At 41.8% G+C, this 18,670-nt stretch overlaps 1 long non-coding RNA gene across 2 annotated transcripts in view; it reads right to left on the minus strand.

The window, feature by feature from the left end:
* Positions 1 to 18,670, minus strand: part of LOC309713545 — a 44,834-nt gene that overhangs the window by 14,391 nt on the left and 11,773 nt on the right. Inside the window, exon 1 of one of the 2 annotated variants that reach the window (XR_014278604.1) lies at positions 11,745 to 12,107. The exons of the other annotated variant lie outside the window; for it this stretch is intronic. This is a non-coding gene — a long non-coding RNA (uncharacterized lncRNA). Of the gene's footprint in view, positions 1 to 11,744; positions 12,108 to 18,670 lie in introns of those variants that run through there. 2 annotated transcript variants of the gene reach the window in all.

An 18,670-nucleotide genomic window follows, 5' to 3' on the forward strand; every position in this document is an offset into this window, starting at 1 on the left:
TCAGGATGAGCTGAGGGCAGTGGGACCTCTGGAGCTGCAGAATCACTGACATGTAGAAGAACATTAAAAAAAGACTTTTTCTTGGTGACAAAAGTACGTTATACTGGGGCTGGATGTGTGCTCCACAATGAAGTATTAATGGACATTAATGCAGATTAACATAGGGTGGTCCCTGAACACATTCAGCATTTCAACACAGTTTCAATACAGAGGTTTACAGAGGTTTGATCATAGCTGTCATTTATTGCATTGGCTTTTAGACATTTTCTTGCCATACCATCCATTAAACATCACCACTGCAGGATTTCATCTGTTCCACTGAAGTTGTGTTCCTGTGTGAGGAAAGCTGTGTACAAAGTTTCTGTAGTATATGCAGTGTTTTTTGGGCAGGGTTGGTCTTCATTTACGAGGCATTCTCAAGTTATCAACAACCACTTCACAAGGAAGAGTTTCTCTGTACGTGATTGTGTTTTTTTCCCCACTCCTTACACTGAGGAGCTTACCACTGATTTCTTATTCATTCCAAGTTTCCATGAATATACAAAATAGCCGAGCAAACAACACAAAAGTACTAAAGCTGTAATGCAGACTGAAAGCCAGGCGAAGAAGAGCTGGAAAAGAAAGGGTTCACTTGCGATCAAGGAAATGCAGGAATTTTTCTTCGTTCCCTTTGAATGTTTGCACATTTAATGCATTTGTGCAGTATATACCCTTGAACCCTGAACCGGCGAGCTACGTATAACATGGACGTGTCTGTGATGGTTCTATTGCACTTTGAGAAGGAGGAGAGGCTTTGTGTACCTGAGTAGAGAAATTAAGTGTTTTGATGTGAGTGTGGCATGGAGGAACAATGTTGAAGGCCATCGCCGCAGGCAAGCATACAAATCAGAAAACACTGCAAAACATTAAATATGTCCCCTATGTTACAACAAACAACATACAAAGACATATTGTTTTGGATGTATTCCCCTGACCCTCATTGTGGCAACAAGACAAAACTGAAAGGTTGCAGATATGGCTGCAGCATAGCATACACAACTAGTCTCTTTTATTAAGATTAAAATGGCACATGTTTTCATATAGCTTCATATTAGCGGATGAATGTCGTACTTCATGATCATAATCTCTTTTTAATCTCAGTTGGGTTCAATACAAAGTTAAAAGGGGGCTGGGGGGGTCAGTGTTCACTTTCCCTGTGCAGACGTACATTTCAAATATGCTCTTTAGTTTGGAGCCACTGCCATCTCTGAAAGGAGTTCTCATAACACTGTAGAGGCATACAAAATTAAAAAGCCTGAATTGCATAGCTAGTTCAAAATAATATATTGAAACCAATTCCAGTGCATTGTGGCCCTTGTTGTGACCTTCATCGCATAGGAACAAACCTTCATTCATTCTTCATGCACTTGAGTATACTGCTCCCTGAAGAAAGACATCAAATTTCATAGGTTCAAAAAGCACTTGAGGAATTGTTTGGGAATAGGAATACCGAGCCAGTGGCCCCGCGTACCGTTCTTGACCGTATCTCATGGAGTTTAGATTTAAGTCACGAGGATGAACTGAAATCTATTGATTTTTGCAGGACTGTCGAAAGAAAAACAAGTAAAGGATCCTGAGGTGAGGTCAATACTTACAAGTTTGCACTCTATAGTGTAGGTGAAGTGCTACAGTGCAGTCTGCGTGTTATCAGTGTTTTTGGTATTCTTAAACACTGGGCTGAAGAAAAACGGTAGATGTAAAAGGTGTTTAATTACTGAAAAAAAAAACCTAATTTTTTTTTTGTTTATATTAGACATGCTGTTTGAGAGAAAGAACCCAATTCCTCGTAGGGTATGTGTACACATACTTGGCCAATAAAGCTGATTCTGACTGTCTCTTTCTGCATTGTTGATTTTTTTTTCTTTTTTTGTACAAGCAAGTTGATAAAAAAGAGAAAAGTTAGTAATCCTTTGTCTATGTCTTTAGCTTTTGATGCTGAGACCACCTTGTTTTCATAAAATCCTAACACACACTGAGTCATGCATAGACTCAACATCATCTTCCATCCTCACACTGTTTAGCAAGAATCAGCCCACTCTTTATTCACTGACAACTGTCCGATGACCTTGAAGAATAAAATGATGCACATGAAAGGTGAGCATTTCAAGACATTTTTTTCCTCTCTCTCACAATATGAAAGAATCTCTTTCATCAAATAAATAAACAGGGGCCAACAAATGAGGGAAGATTTGGTATGATTTGGTGCTTTTCCTAAAGGACTATCCCACAGTGTGCCGGCAGCAAGGCCAAGCTGAATCACAAAGACTCTGGATGCATAAAGGTTGTTGTGCGATACACGTGTGTATCGCACAACAAATAGATTGTAACGGGGGAAAAAAAACGGGGGAGTTCCAAGAGAGAAAAATTAATTCTTTCTCGTAATCTTGTGATCCTCCTTTAAAAAAATTAATTCTGCGACATCGAACGATAAAACCAAAGGTCACAGAATCGAGCAGCAACAGAGGAATCGATTTGGATGCATCTTATGCTTTCTGTTGTTTTACAGCATCCTCACATCTACGAGTGACAACACAACGAGTCCAGTTTCTCGGATCTGCATTTGACTGACTGAGGTTGCCGGTTCGAGCCCCGGCTTGGACAGTCTCGGTCATTGTGTCCTTGGGCAAGACACTTCACCCATTGCCTACTGGTGGTGGTCAGAGGGCCCGGTGGCGCCAGTGTCCGGGAGCCTCGCCTCTGTCAGCGCGCCCCAGGGTGGCTGTGGCTACAATGTAGCTGCCATCACCAGTGTGTGAATGGGTGGATGACTGGATGTGTAAAGCGCTTTGGGGTCCTTAGAGACTAGTAAAGCGCTATATAAATACAGGCCATTTTTACATTTCCTAATCGACTTTTAAAGTTTACTTACAGCTCGATCTCTCCCGAGTGTTTGTTACAAAGAGCTTCTTACAAGGGGGAGGACTCAAGTAGAAACACCTCGAGACCGAGAAGAAGCGCAGCATATTTACAGGTGTTACGTGTACTCGCTGCTGTCTGAGTGCAGGCTTGCGTTTCACCTTCCCAAGCACAAGTGCCCTAGTCCCTAATGATGGCGGTGTGCAGTAAGCTAACTACCCTCACAGTGGAGCGAGCCCCCAGGCTAGTGCCACATCTCTCCATCAAGGCTTGCCTTCATCCCACTTTACACTGGGCCCTTTCCAAAGACACACACATACACACACAGAGCCAATGACAAATAATTCATATTATGGCCTGCCTGAAAGTTTGCCACACTACCTCATTAAGCAGCCTATTGTAACTGGCTGACATTCTCTCAGCATAATAACATTCCTTGGTCGGGTTGTTTTTGAAGTGACATCTCACTAGAGGGAAACAGAAATAAATAAAGAAATAATAATAATAATAAAAATAAAATAAAAAAAACAACAACACCCCAGTTGTGCTACGCTGTTTTTCACCTTTGGAACTCTCAAGGTGATGCAACTTTAGCTGCTAGATATCAATAATGGATCCCTGTTGTTTCTTGATATGGTACAAGGTCCAGCAATGACATATCAAATGAAGGCAGAAATGTGGTTACTTGTGTCATTCGCATGGAAGGAGCAGCTTTTTCTATTTCAATAAATACCTACGAGGACAGGATGTGATAAGGACGGGAACAGCAGACACACACGCGCAGCTTTAGACTTCTTTGCATGAACTTTAATTACTAAATCATAAAGGCAAGCTGTCAGCTTATGAGACGGATAATGGCCAAGGTGAGGAGGTTTGCTGTCACACGTGGCATTGTGCATTGTATATTTAGACATGAAAAGCCGAACTTAGATTCCACGTTAGGCATGGCATAAAACAGCACAAGTACCTCAGCCTTCACCTTTTTTGGACGAGGTGAGCGAAGAACTAAGGCAGCTCGGGATAAATGAAAATTTGCTTACTTGCAGAGAGGACATTTCATTCTATGCACATCTCAAGCGAAGGAAACAAACAAAGCCTCCTCAGCTTTGTGCCCATGTGGGCTTTTCTCACACACACACACACACACACACACACACACACACACACACACACACACACACACGAGATAGATTTATTCGGTGTAATAAAGACACTATGGCTCAGTCCAAACCTACATATTGAGTTTGATCTCCCACTTAGGGCCGCATTGATTTTTCCTCTTAGCCACATGGTCCAGTGCGCTGCTTCTGATACGCAATGAAAATTAGTCTGTTTGAAGTAATTTGCAAAATTTACCATGGGTAAAGAGAGAGGCAGAGTAAGGAGGGAGGGAGGGAAGGAAAGAGGAGGAGGAGTGCAGGGGTGCATTCGGGGAATGGGGTATATGGCTTGATGAGGATGTAGAGTGGGGCTAAGTGAATATGCTCCTTTGATGTGCTTCGTGTTTGTGCGTGTGGCAGCAAATGGCAGCACGGCAACAATGTGGGAGTTTTTTTTTTCCGAGTGGCAATCAGTCAGTTCAGAGGCGCTGAGCTCCTGGCGAGCCTACAAGGCATGTGGCTAGGTGCTCTCTGTCCTGGGGGCGAGACAGGGAGAGCTCTGACTTAGCTCTGACTTTTCCGGGGCAACAACGAGGCATGGGAGAGGAAGAAGAAACTTTCTCAGCAAAGTGAAAGGGGAAACAAGGGGGAGAATCATCCAAGTAAGGCAGGCTTCAAGTTAAAGTACTGACGTGCACTTCAATCTTCACTTCAGTCTCGACAAGTATGCCAAACATGGATTTTGCATAAACACACAGCACTTCAGAGGCGCTCGAAGAGATAAAGATGAAGTTATTCGAATAACAAAAGGGAAAATGAGAGGAAGACGGAAGGCGAAGCCTTAAAACATGAGGAAAGATGGAAGACAACCCCTGCTAAGTTGGAATCTGCGTCTGCTCCGTCTCCCTTAGCAGATATAGCGAGAATGATAGTGGTGCATGTTCCAGTCTCTTGTAATGAAGTCCAGATGTATCAAGTCAGCTACGCTCCTCATCATCACAGGCAGCGACCTTGGGAAAACTGCCTCAGCCGTGGGCCTTTTGTCATACTCGGAGAATATAGCAGTAACACTGTCGCTTTGGGATAAGGGAATAGAAAATTCCAGGGGAAATTCCAGGTTACATTTCCCTTGATTACTTTTGAATTAATAGAGTGGTTTGCGTCTACCTGTCCTCCACAGTTTATCCTGTCTCCGTGAGGGCAGTGCCGTTCAGCTAACCCCGACGTAACCTGCTTAATAACAAAGAGGCCGACCTTTAACGCGAGGATGCCGTGCACGGCTATTAAAACGGGAAACTTTTTGTTCTATCGAAACAAAACACACCGAGCTAATGGAGGTGCATCACGATTTCACAATGGCTTGTCAATAAATGAACTGCAATTCAAATCTGATTGTACTGTGCGCAGAAAACAAAGTAGTCTATGAATGACCGTGCACAAAAAAAGGAAGAAAAAAAGAAGAGATAAGAGCCCCGGTTTAACAATGACAATGAGAGTGATGTACTGTGTGCACTGGATATAAAACATCCCCCTAATCAGTTAAAAGTGGCACCAGTCTCTCTGCTTTTTTTAGTTGCAAGGAAAAAATGTGAGTGCTCCTTAAAATAAAACCTCAAATCCCGCTCCGGATCTCCCTGCAAGGTCCTGAATATGAGCCCGGGAGAAGAGGCACTCCTACACCCTTGCGAAATTCAACAGTCTCAATAGCTTTCCAGAGTATATACTTAAGAAGTTGGTTTTATCCCAAGGCTGACAATGGGAGTAGATTGTGTTTTTGTACTGCATATTACTTCTTATTACCTCTTTTAGCGATGGAAGATTAGAAAGCACAAGACGTGGCTGAGAATAGCAGGTAAAAACATTCCACTGAATTTCGACTCCTCAGTCAAGTGCAATGTATCACAACTTCAGTGGCGCGCGCTCCCTGTATGGAACAAAAGTGGCGTAAAAGTGGGACGGCAAGTCTCATCGAGTAGACACAATTACAGTGCCGAGGATATGCTGTGAGCATCGGATGTAAGACAAGAGAGCCATTTTAAAGGAGATTAGTGCTGACACCTCCCTGTGTCTCAGCATGCAGTGATCACACTGCGCCAGCTACTGTGTGTGGGAGGCCTTTTGTCACTTGTACCATTCAAAGTGGGAGAGGGAAAACAAGCGATGGGATGACACCCAGCCGCCTCCGATAGATCAAAACCAAATTAATAAGCCAGGATGCTCAAATTAACAATGAGGCCTCTTGTTTAACTCGGCTGCTTGACTTCCTCAGCCGAGGCACATCGACTACACAGGCACGTTTAAATCAGACTTTGGAAATAATGACTGCACTCAGCGTCACCGGAAAAAATTATTTAGGGCGAAAAAGAAGCTCTTCTGTCAACACACCTTTATGTTCAACTCTAAAGAGGACGCACACGGGATGCAATCACGACGACTCGCAACAGAAGCAGCTGATTGTAAGTTTGGCCGAGGTGGAGGCGCATTAAGAGGCCAGACATCCACTTAGTGAAGCCAAAGCACACAAGGCCCTCCCTCTGCAATAGTAATCCATCTCCATTGTTCCCCTGAAGAGGCTTGTTGAAAATTAATTTGGGCTGGTCAACAGTCAATAACACGCTCCCCAGAGACACGCAGTTTAACCCCTATAGTGCTCGATGTATTAGCGCGCACACACAAACACTCAAATCCGCATTCCTCTCAATAGTGAGAGGAAGGGATTATTGACCAATTGCTGAGCTTAATGTACCTACATTTCCCCCCTCCGGGCGATCCGCTCGCACCTCCTCCACCCACTTTTACCTCGTTGTTATGTTATCCTCTTGTCATGTGGTCTTTTATTCATTGCACCACCAGATGAGAAAATAGCAGGAACACGAGACCGATAAGGACCGCGCCAAGACAGCAACCTGATCATTTTTAAATAAGCTGTTATATGTCAAATGACAATAATTCATCTGTAACTCTAAATAGACATTTTCTTAATTCTACTTTTCTCTTAGTGCACTTCACTGTGATAGATTATATAAATGCATGAAACATGAGCTACTAATTACACGCAAATACGCAAAAAAAAAAGTCATACTATCATGTTATAACTCCAACTTTGCTTGGTATTTTTTAGACTGATTCAGAGATGAGCACTACCGAGTTTGAGAATTAAATCATGTCGGTGTTGTTGAGGACGAATGTTCCTTCGCAGAAATACAACGTGAGGAAAAAGAGAAAGGAAAAAAAACCAACAAAAAAACTGACCAGAACCCGACAAGACCACTTGTTTTACTGCTGTATTTTCATTTTAGATCACACAAAATACCTGACACTGCTGCTGTCAGCTTTGTGTTCAACCACTCACTGCAGACCATGTTTGACATTACAGACTTTTTCACATCTTTTGCTGAAGAGTGCACCGCATTTGTGTTAGAGCAGTCAGCTATTTTCAATGCTCAGCACTCAAGTTCGGCGTGTGTGTGTGTGTGTGTGTGTGCAGAGACGCAGGCATGAGGCAATCCTGCAAAGAAGAAACATAATAGTTTATACTGCCCAGTGTGTATTTACTCCCCCATAAAACAGACATTGTGATTCATCCCTAAGGGTGACCCCATAAAAAACACATTCTGTGTCTAGTGACAGACTGAGGCAACAGCCAGCAAAAGAGTTGCAACTGCCTTGAAGAAATTTAGGACACTTACATCAGGACGTTTTATTCAGCTATTATGTTTTTCAGAAGTGAACACAGTGACAAAAGTGTTGTGTGACTTCTTAAACGTAAGAACAGAATACAGTTCATTTGTATGGATTAAGAAGTAAGAGCAGGAGTCTCGATTAGGGCTGGGCTATATCATACCGTTCACGGTGATACCGGTGTAATGTTGGGCAATGATAAGAAAATGAAATATCGCGATAGAATATGGGTAAAACGCGCATGCGCAGTGCCTTTGTTTACATACGCACATGCCGGCGATGCAGAATGAGAAGAGCGAAAGTGGATCGTTGAATGAAACAGATGAACCAGAATTGGTTTGTGAAAATGCTGCAACTTCAGTGGTGTGGGACTGGTTTGGCTTTCGTCCGTCAGATACACAAAAAAGCACTATTTTTGGTAGCGTATGCTAGCGGGCCGTCGTTATTACCGTGTTGTTTGGAAAATATGGCACACTTGAAATCAATCCTTTGATTTTTCTGAAAATCAGGAGTTCCCCTTATAATCCTGTGTGCCTTATGTATGAATTCTGGTTGTGTTTACTGACCTCTAAACGATTTTATGTCGTACACGGCGCTCGAAAATCTGTCAAATGTTTCAGTACGACTTTGCTAAGCTACGAAGCCGCACCGCTTGATGGATTGTCGGAGCATTACGGCTATATTAGGCAGGAGCCTCGCGGAGTGATACGTACTGTGCTTCAACATAATTTTACCGTACTGTGTGTGTATAACCTCTTTTTAAGTTTTGTGGATATTATACATGGTTATGCTGAGGATATGTCGGCCAATTTCCACTGGAAATGCCTTTTGGTTAAACTGTCAGCAAGGAATTTGCATTTGCACTGCAAATTTTTTATATAATTTTAATGCACATAAAAGCTGCTTGTTTAAGTGCAAAATACATTTATTTATTTATTTTTTTGCACTAATAAAGTTGAGGAGTTGTAAAGTATTTTTTCTAGTGTCAATTATATCGTCAGTTATATCGTTATCGCAAATTTTCAAATGTATATCGTGATAAATATCTTTGGTCATATCGCCCTGCTCTAGTCTCGATTCTGATGACTGAGTTCGGAAAGATGCGTCAAATTGAAACTTTTATTTGCCATTTGTAATCTGTCCATTTAGAGAACGGCAATTCAGTCCTGTTCGTGCTGGCTGTTATATTTCGCGACACCAGTTATATTTTCAAAAATTGGAAGGTTTAGTCTGCTACGATGGATGGAAGAACAAATTAACGCTAACCGAGCTTCCTCCGTCTCATTCTCACCTGATGCATCACTCCACATCGCGAGATCCAGGGCGGAACAGTGGTTAGCGCCGTCCCCTCACAGAAACAAGGGTACTTCGGGTACTCCAGCGTCCTCTCACATCCCCAAATTAAATTCAGTTTCATTTATATAGCACCAAATCACAATATTAGTCAGCTCAAGGCACTTTATATTGTCGGGCAAAGACCATAAATAACAACAAAACAGAGAAAACGAGCAAACACTTGGCAACAGTGGGAAGGAAAAACTCCCTTTTAACAGGAAGAAACCTCTGACAGAACCAGGTTCAGTGAAGGGAGACAAAAACAGGCATTTTAGGTTAATTAGCTGTAGGTGTGAATGTACGTATGAATGGCTGTCTCTCTGAGTTATCCCCCCTGATGGCTAACCTGTACGGGGACTACCAGGGAATGCAAGCCTCAACTGGATAAGCGGTTTAAAAAGTGGGCCTAATAAAACATTTCAGAGGCCCATTGAGAACTCTTATTTTAGGGAAATAACAGATAAAGCTTTGGTGCATATTAAGGAAGAAAAGGGTTATTCTCTCATGGAATCACAATGCAGCTGTATATCACTTCTTATTTACTGAGAATTGGGCACGGCGTGCTTTATTGTTCAGGTAGCAACATAAAAAAATCAAAAGGATGATTCACAGCGCGGTTCCTTTCTTATTGTGCCTTGTGGAAACGATTAAAACAGAACCGAAACCTCTTTTCAAAGCGCAAACTTCACCTGCGTGGCTCAACATCGTGGAGGAAAATAAAGGCTTTTCTCGAACACTTTTTGGTGCCAGCTACTCATAACCAGTCCAGCGCCCTGCATCTATTGATAAGAAAACTGTTGTTCTCCAACTCTCACCTCCTCAGAGAGAGAAACTACAAGCCCCTGAACGTTTGGTGCTGCTGAGATGAGTATAGAGGAGCACACATGAGCCATTTTGTCAGAGCAAGTGGTGAAGGTTTGGCGGTGAGAGAAGACACCAGAGGAGAAGAGCCTGTATTGAGGTTGCAAAAGAGTGAGAGAGAAAGAGAGAGTGGGGCTCAACCCCCCCACATCAAAGCTTTTCCCTCCAGCGGTGTCTTGTGATATTTATTTATTGAGATGATTTTGCCAGAAACCCAGTGGCCTGGCTGTGCCCCCCCACTCTTTGATATGTTGCTTGGTTCTTAGCTGGCTGTCCTCAGAGAAAGAGAGGTCGCGGGGTCAGCCAAAGAGACCCCCACAGGAAAAAAAACACGGCTCACAGAGTACACCTAGAAACACCACACACCATACCATATACACATACACACACACAAACAGCTCACCAGATGATGCACAGGGAAAATGGAGGGGTGGTGCTGGGCGGGGGGGATAGGCATTGATTATTATTAAAGGGCCAATGATTTGTTTCCTCCACCATTTGGAGGAACATGGCTCACATCTAAATTAATATCCGATTAAAACCTTGAAGTTATTACAGCGGACTCTTGTCATGTTCAGTCCGAGCAAAGCAGCGAGAAAAACCCTGGGAAAACAAACCGATGTGAGATGCGGCTCAGGAGGTTTTATTTTTTCCCCTGTAGTGGACACACACAGCCTCGGGGTTCATTTCTCTCATTAAACGACCAAATAAAAAACAATTTGACACCTTGTAATGAGAAAACCAAACACGTCTACACGCTGCGCGCGCACGAACACGATCGCATTGCACCACTGCAGCCGCGTCTTGTATAACCAGATGAAGATTCCTTTATGGTAAAAAGAAAATGGTCACATGTGGTTTAGAGAGCTAAGTAGAGCTGGGCGATATGAGATTTTTTCATATCACGATATGTTTTTTTCATTTCAGGCGATAACGATATCTATCACGATATAAGCCAAATAACTATATTTGTAAGATTTAAATGTGCCGTTGCTCACAAGTAAAATGTGAAATAATCAGCAGCTTGTTTTTATTTAAATATTTATTTCCCATAATAAGTTCAACAGGGTAGATGTACTTAAGGAACATGAGACTTTTTCAGATAAATAAAGGCAAATATTGCAAACTACACAAAAGGCAGCCGCTAAAGCGTTTAAGTTTCAAAATAGAACAAACGAAACAGACTAAATTGTCAATTCCACTTAGAAACAAAATATTAATTCTAAAAATAAATCTTAGTTTGTTTTACAGAATAACAGACAAAACTGACTAACTTTTGTCAATATCAAATAAACTGAGAACTAAAAGGAAATTCTCAATCTCTCCTTGTTGTATAGCTGAGCTTTTCAAACAGTTTTAACAGTTACTTTAGTCTGACAAAAGCCGAATGATGAATTAGCGCTTCCAGTCAGAGACTGTCCACGTCCACGCGTACACGGGTATTTTTGAAAACGGAGATTTTCCGTTTTCGTTTTAAAAAATAATCCCGTCCACACATAAAGGCAGAAATGAAGGAAAACGCTGCTATGAACATGCCAAAGCAGCAGGTGGCGCTAGATTCCTAACCGTGCAGAAATGTTGGCCAATCAGAAGTCTAGAAGCCTCGGTGGGTAAAAGTAAACAAAGCTGCGGCATAGAAGCAGAACCGAGTCGTATGTGTGGAGGGACAGTAACTGTGTGTATATGTAAGCATTTAAACACTGCAGAGAGTACAATTAACAGTAACAGTATTGTAGAAATTCATTTCACCGAAACAATAATGTGGCGCAGTGTGACGCATGCACCAGTTTATTGTATTTCCAGACTTGCTTTTGGCACAATTTACAGTGCACGCTACTCTGTTTTTTGTCAGACTTGAAATAGCCGAAATACCTTCACACTATGGAACTTCTATGGCTCTTCCGTTCGACAATCTCTCCGGCGTTGGAACCATCATCTGTTTTCTCTTCGGTCACGCTCGGTTGATTTTTCTAGTCGGCACACTCATTTCCTCCATTACCCACTGGCTGCTTCCCAAACAAACACACGTGCGGCTTGGCACTTGTGCTGTACGTAACAAGTCACGTGACGTGACGCTGCGGCTGTGATTGGTTCGGCTCTGCGCTACTTAGTTTGGATTGGCTGTTCTTTTCTTTTTTTTTTTTTTAAGAGGACAAGAGCGGCGAGGTCTATCGCGATAGCTTAATTTCTCTATCGAGTAAAAGTTATATCGCGATACATATCGTTATCGTTCTATCGCCCAGCTCTAGAGCTAAGATTAGCTGCAGTACAGAGCCAGGAAGGACAATCCTGATCCAAGGTGGAAGACATTTGTTAGCACTATGTTGTGTCCCAGAGGGAAACACCCTTGGAATGGAGTACTTACAGGCTAAATAATTTCCATGTAACAGTAAACCACAGTACATTCGAGGGCTGTGAACTCATGAGAACATCGACTGGAGTAAACAAGTCATCATAATATGAAAGGTTTTTCTTAGATTTTGATCACATAACAGTTTCTGCTGTAATCAACTCGATCTAGCTCTAGTGTACTAACAGTGGCCAGGGCTCGCAGGCTTTGTATTTTAAAGTGGGTGTCATTGTACCTTGTAGGTTTGTCTGATAGGATTCAATAGGAGTCCCTCAACATGTGCCATCTGCCATCCCAACTCACTCCTAATTCAGACTTTTAGTGCTTTTTGTTCTTGTTTGTACCTTGCACACCAGAAAAAAAAAACGTACGAATGAGTAAAATGCAATGACAATGGGTTTCTGACCAAATGTTTGCATGTGGCCTATTGGGAGTAACTCAAGACGTACACATTTTTTTGCCTCTATGTGCAGGCCTATAGGAACTCTGCTATAATACTGTGCAAAAGCCTTGTGCCACCCCTCATTTCTTCATATTTTGCTTCTAAGGAGACAAACTTTCTTGTTATTCTTTAAAGTGTGTTGGTGAATAGTTCTCTGAAAGTCGTTCAAATTTTTTCTTTAACAATTGATTGTTTTTTCACTCGTTTTCTGTCCAGTCCTTGTACCTACCCATTGTCAGAAGAATGTGTTTTGATCTATGAGTCATTCGAGCATAAAAAGACACCTAACTCAAGGGATGAGCCAATGTTGTCTCTAGACAACTTAACAAAGAACCACCTCTTTTGTATCGATCGATAGATTGATATGGAAGACAAAGGTGACAGGCCCAAAAAAAAAAAAAAAAAAAACTATCTATAGGAGATGAACTAGGAGATGAACGGTATCTGAAGGTCATGTGTTTAAGAAATTGAGGGAAAGTTCCAGCAAAGACCTGACAAAGGACCTGAGAGACACATCTGGCCCATTAGTTGATCCATCTAGTGTTTATTGGATTCTCATCAGAAATGGTCTCAATGGAAGGCTGTCTGACAATGAGTCATTCTTAAACAAGGGAAACAAAGGGAAAATACAGACGTATGCCAAATACCACACAAGAACTGGACCGAAAATCAGCAGCAACAGGTGTTGTGGAGTGACGAATCCAGTTTGGGATCGCGTTGACAGAAAACAGAACAAGAGACATCCAAAGAAGAGCTTTGAATGTCCTTGAAGAGGCCTGGAGAGCTATTCCTGAAGTCTAATTAAAGAAATTATAAGAAAGCTTGCCTAAGAGCATTTAGGCTGTGTTGAAGAATAAAGGTGGTTATACAAAAAAGTGAACTTTCAAATTAGATTGAAAAACTTTTTGACTTATACCCTGTATTTCCATGCAAATCTTTCAATAGATTTCTTCAAAGAAATGTGGAGTGACTCAAGACTGTACAGTGCCATAACTAAGGTTCAAAAGTTGTGTTTATAGGGGAAAACATGCAAAGTTAAGGTGCTGGTCAACAATATAAATCGGAGACACAAAACGACAGCAGAATCCATGCATACTGATGTTCTTTATTATTTATTTTGGCAGTTACTAACTGTGAATAAGTGAGGAAGGCTGCGGTCAGTGGGTCCTACAGTGGTCCATAGAGAATTGACAAAGTAGGAGCCACTCCTCACTGCACCGCAGGTTGTAATTTCAGCCGCACAGGGAGGGCATGCTCATCTTTTTTGCGTGACAGATCTCCAACATAATGCATTGTCAAATAATTCTTAATATGTCCAGTATGACACGATGGCAGTGTTCTCAATATTCAGATTTGCTCTGGCTCATAAATTCAGACGCCACTGCGCGCCATTGGCCCATCAATCAAGACATCTCCACCCCCGCCCCCTCCACTGACTCTTTTTCACCTGTCAGCCCATTTGAATATGAGGTGGCGCTTGGATGGCTTCCAGAAAATAAGCTTCTGGGAGAACAAGGCTCGGCAAGGCTGTTTACACGTGTAGGAATTTTGATTGAGGAATATGCACGGCTCTCCTGAGATTTGACAACCACTCTCACCCCAGTCACAGGTCTTTTCCAGACTTATTTTACACATTATAACGTGCATCACATCATCCTGTAAAAGTCAAGGCTTTACAGATCAATTTGAATATTTACCTCTTAAAGCTGACCATCATTGTTTGAACAGGCATTTAAAAAATTCTTTGGCAAACACACTGACAAGAACTGAAACACTCGACAATGTCAGCACTGGTTTGATGACGAGAACAAACATTGACAGAAGAAGTCAAGGGCTGAAAATCGCTGCCCATCTTTCTTCATGTCCCCTTCAATAAGTCTCCATTTAGACACCCCCCTATAATTGAACTTGTGTAAACAATAATCCATCTAAAAGCAGAAGGCCCATTTAACACAGACTGATTGTCTGCATATGAGGGTAAACAAACAGAGTGCCACTGGATCTGTCATGTCTTGGACCCCTCTAGATAAAGATGGATGGAGGAGTGGAAAAGGAGGGAGGGGAGCCGAGGGACCGGGACGGGCAGTAAAGAGCCACGTCAACTTCTCTCCCTCCTCATGCATTAAATTCAAAGGAAGCTGGTGTACAAAACTCCCACTGATCAATTGTAAGCAAAGGGGAGTGGAGGAAGGGTGGAGGGGTGAGCGAGCCCCTGGTTTGGCATACGTGATCAGCACATCGGGCCAAATGATGTCATCCATCAGGATGGACACTGCAATTTGCCATCTATTTCCTCATCAATCAAACGTGGACATTGGTACAAGGGGGTGGAATATGCGGTGTGTGTGTGTGTGTGTGTGTGTGTGTGTGTGTGTGTGTGTGTGTGTGCGTGTGCGTGCGTGCGTAATGTGTGTCTTCTCAAGAAAGAGAAAAACAGACCTATCGTGAAGGGCATCAAATGGCATTAACAGAATACAGAAAAGCTCTTATGGTGTCTTATCTACATTAAGAAAGACTTCCTGTTTGTTTAATTTAAATTAGACACAATTCATGAAATACAACATAATTTACTCCAGCAAATTTCCGAGGTGTTAAAGTGAAATTCTTATAAAGCATGCCTTTATTTCCTCAGCAGTCAAACCTTGTTAACAGAATACAGAAGACTGATTTTTCCCCCCCAAATAGCCTATGCTGTGCATGCTCTTTCGTTCGCTTGTTGACCTGCTATCTGTAACTTCACAGCTGTTGGGCAGTTTTGACCTCAGTGCTGCTCTAGCTCTTAAAAATATTCTCAAATAAGATTCTCTAACTTACCAGCAGATGTTATCCTTGCTAAATTTCCCAAAGAGCCCCTTAAGTGTTTAGTGCTAACTTTTCGTTATCTACTATAAACAGCTTTTTACCCAGTGGCACAATTCCCTAAACTTTTTTTAAGCATTCAGCTGGAACAAGCTCATTAATGCAGCTTACATCTGAACAAGCCAAAATTCAATCTTAAAATATTCCCACAAAATGTTACACAAGTTGTCATGAAACTCTTATACACTCCATCAAAGCTACCACCTGGATCATGGTTTATCCTCACATACTAAATATTCTGTAATTCTCCCTAATGCTAAAGTCACAGGCTGGAGAGTGTAGCACGTTCAAAATTGGTGTGACCGTGTGTAATCAAGTCGCTATCTTGTTGCCTCTGAAATGTTTGCTTTGAAGATAAGGACCAAGTCTGCAACCACACAATCAGCTGCAGTCTTCAAAGCAACTTTGGTGCATCAAGACAGCAATAAAGTTACAATAAGATGGAGATTGAATGGGGTCAAGTTGGTAATTTGGAGATTTGTAATAATACAGTGATTAGCTGATCTATTGGTGAAAATCTCTCAGAAAATCTGTCATTGTAAATTCTAAATCTGTCGACATCTACATACAAAGAAATCCACATCAAACAGAACTTTCACATTAACATAATTAGTTAAAAAGTTAACTACAAAATGACACAGGAGCCTAGTAACCTTGGTTTTATATAAAAATATAACCAGAATGCAACCAGTTGGCAACCAGTTTCCAAATGATTGTATTACGGTAAATTGCGCTCATCAATGCGGGCTGACACAGGCTGATTGGAACGTGTTAGCAATCTGTCTGCATTTATAAATCTGCTAGTGTAAGTTCGACCTCAGCTTTTTGCACAGGTTGCCTCCTACCAGGCGACCTGTGAAATCACCTTACAACTAAAAGTGGTTGCCCAGAAGTTGAGGGTGTTGCATGCTCAACCTTTGGGAGACCACTTAGCTACTGCAACTACTTGCATTCACTCTCTGACTGCAAAAAAAAATTCTGTGTAAATATCGAGCAACCACCCATTTTTCTTAGTTACAGGGAGGTTTTGTCCTATTTTTACTCTATTGTGACTGAAGTGTAACAGCTCTGAGCTGTAGGAGGTAGACACCGGACCTGTCATGTATAGCACTGGGACCCTTTGGGTTTTGTGGGTTGCTTGGTTGGTGGGGATCGGGTATGTCCGACTTGTTTAGGTGCATACTGTGGCTTATTGATCTGATTGGGATCTGGAGAGCTGGAGGCTGGTACAACCACTTGGTCTCTTTGTCTTATTCCTCCAGCCTTCTTTGAGCGGTTCTTGAGAAAATACAGGGTACACTGTCCTACTGGTGGAACAGCTTCATGCTTTTTAGACAAGTGGTAGGTGTCAAAGTCCACATTAATGACCAAAGGTGCTACAATGCATTGCGATTAAATGATCCAAGACATCAAGATCATTTTAATACTGTGGCTCAGTTATGCATATTCACATATTTTTTTAGTTTTATCTAATGAAGAGGATAAGAATAGCTGCACCTGAGTTGCTCCCGTTTAATGTTTTAATGACTGACACGTGCAAGAGGAACTCTAGTCTAGTCAAGGAAGTCTAGACTTGAGGTCAAGAGTGTTAAAAGTCTTTTCTGTCGGGACCATTAAGCTTTGGAACAGTGTGCCCAAGGGGATCAGGATCTAGTTTCCTAAATCCTACTTAGCACTATGCTCAGCTGGCTTCTGATTTTACCATGCATGGCAGAAAAATCAACAGCAAGCACAAAATAATTAAGGAGCACGTAATGTCTTGATTAAGATGGTTTAAACATAAAATTGTCAGGTACAATCTTTATCCCTGACAATAAATTCAGTAAAAATCCAGTATGAGCTTGATATAGTTATAAGTTTTAAAGATATACATACAACATTTTTATTTACAGCAAGTGTGTGCAGACAGCCCTTATACAGCTGCTGGTTGTGCAACATTTGAGTCCAGTGTAATGCTTCTTAAGCGTGTCAAGTATTAAAAAGGGTTTGTAATGAGGTGTTGGAAAGAAAAGGCAAGTTCTGGCACCATAATGTGTACATACTGTTGAATGAACAGCTTTCCATGAGTCAATGTAGTCCAAAATAGTCTTCATTTGTAGATTTCCGTGTGCTGACCTCATTATTTGAAACAATGGCCACTTTTAGCACTGATATGTATAGTCCACCTTAACGTCTTCCTCTTAATATTGCCAGTACAACTAGGATTTTTACTACCTTTGCTATCAATACTAATAAACCATTTATCTGTAATCTCACCACCATGATCTGACCCAGCAGTTTAGAGCCACTACCACTCTCTCCCTCATCACTTTCCTCTTCTTACATTGCTGAGATAATCGTCTTCCTCCCCTCTGGGGGGAAAGAGTGACTGGTCTTCTCTGGGACTGGAGAAGATCAAGTTCACCTCATTATTAACCTACACACCCCCTCTGACCTTTCCAGCTCCCACCCACCAGGCAGCAACATGTGCATCTCATTGCGGCGGAGAGGAATCATTGGCCCCGTTTTTCACCCTGGCCTTCCCCGACTGGCTTATGCGGAGATCCAGAGCTGATTTATGAGCCTAAGCAGATTGGTCCCAAGTGAGTTAGATGGTTTGCGAAATGTGACGCATGACTAAGGTTTGGCACAAGTGCTTCTTGCGTGATTGTCAAACAGGCGGAGTCGGAGTGATTTAGGAGGTCTCCCTTTTTAGAGTCTGGATGTCATGATTTTTAAAAAATTGTGCAGAAAAAAAGAGGAAAAAAGTCAGCACTGTTATGTTGTAATCTTTATCTTTATCTATCGCAGTACCAGCTGTGATTTTTTAAAAATCCTACGTAAAGACACTCAGAATCTTCAGAGAAATAGCAAACTTGTGTTTACTAATATTAAACACTTGGTAGTGTTTTCTGAGTGTCTGTAAACCCTTGTGGATGCTGGAATGATGAAAACTTAATGGATGTTGATCTATCAAGTCCATAACCTTAAATATAACTAAGCCTGTATGTTTCTTTTTGAATGCATTTCTTCACTGACACATTTATTCCTCATCGGGTTTGCATGGGAGGGTTTTTATTGCATATTAATTGCTAATATCTACAAGGCAGATGGTGAATTCCTGCAAGGCCCAAGTGCTTGGTGCACTTATGTTTGCAATGATGGACT

Source organism: Aulonocara stuartgranti, assembly GCF_965226115.1.
Source record: "Aulonocara stuartgranti genome assembly, chromosome: 8".
Taxonomy (NCBI): Eukaryota; Metazoa; Chordata; class Actinopteri; order Cichliformes; family Cichlidae; genus Aulonocara; species Aulonocara stuartgranti.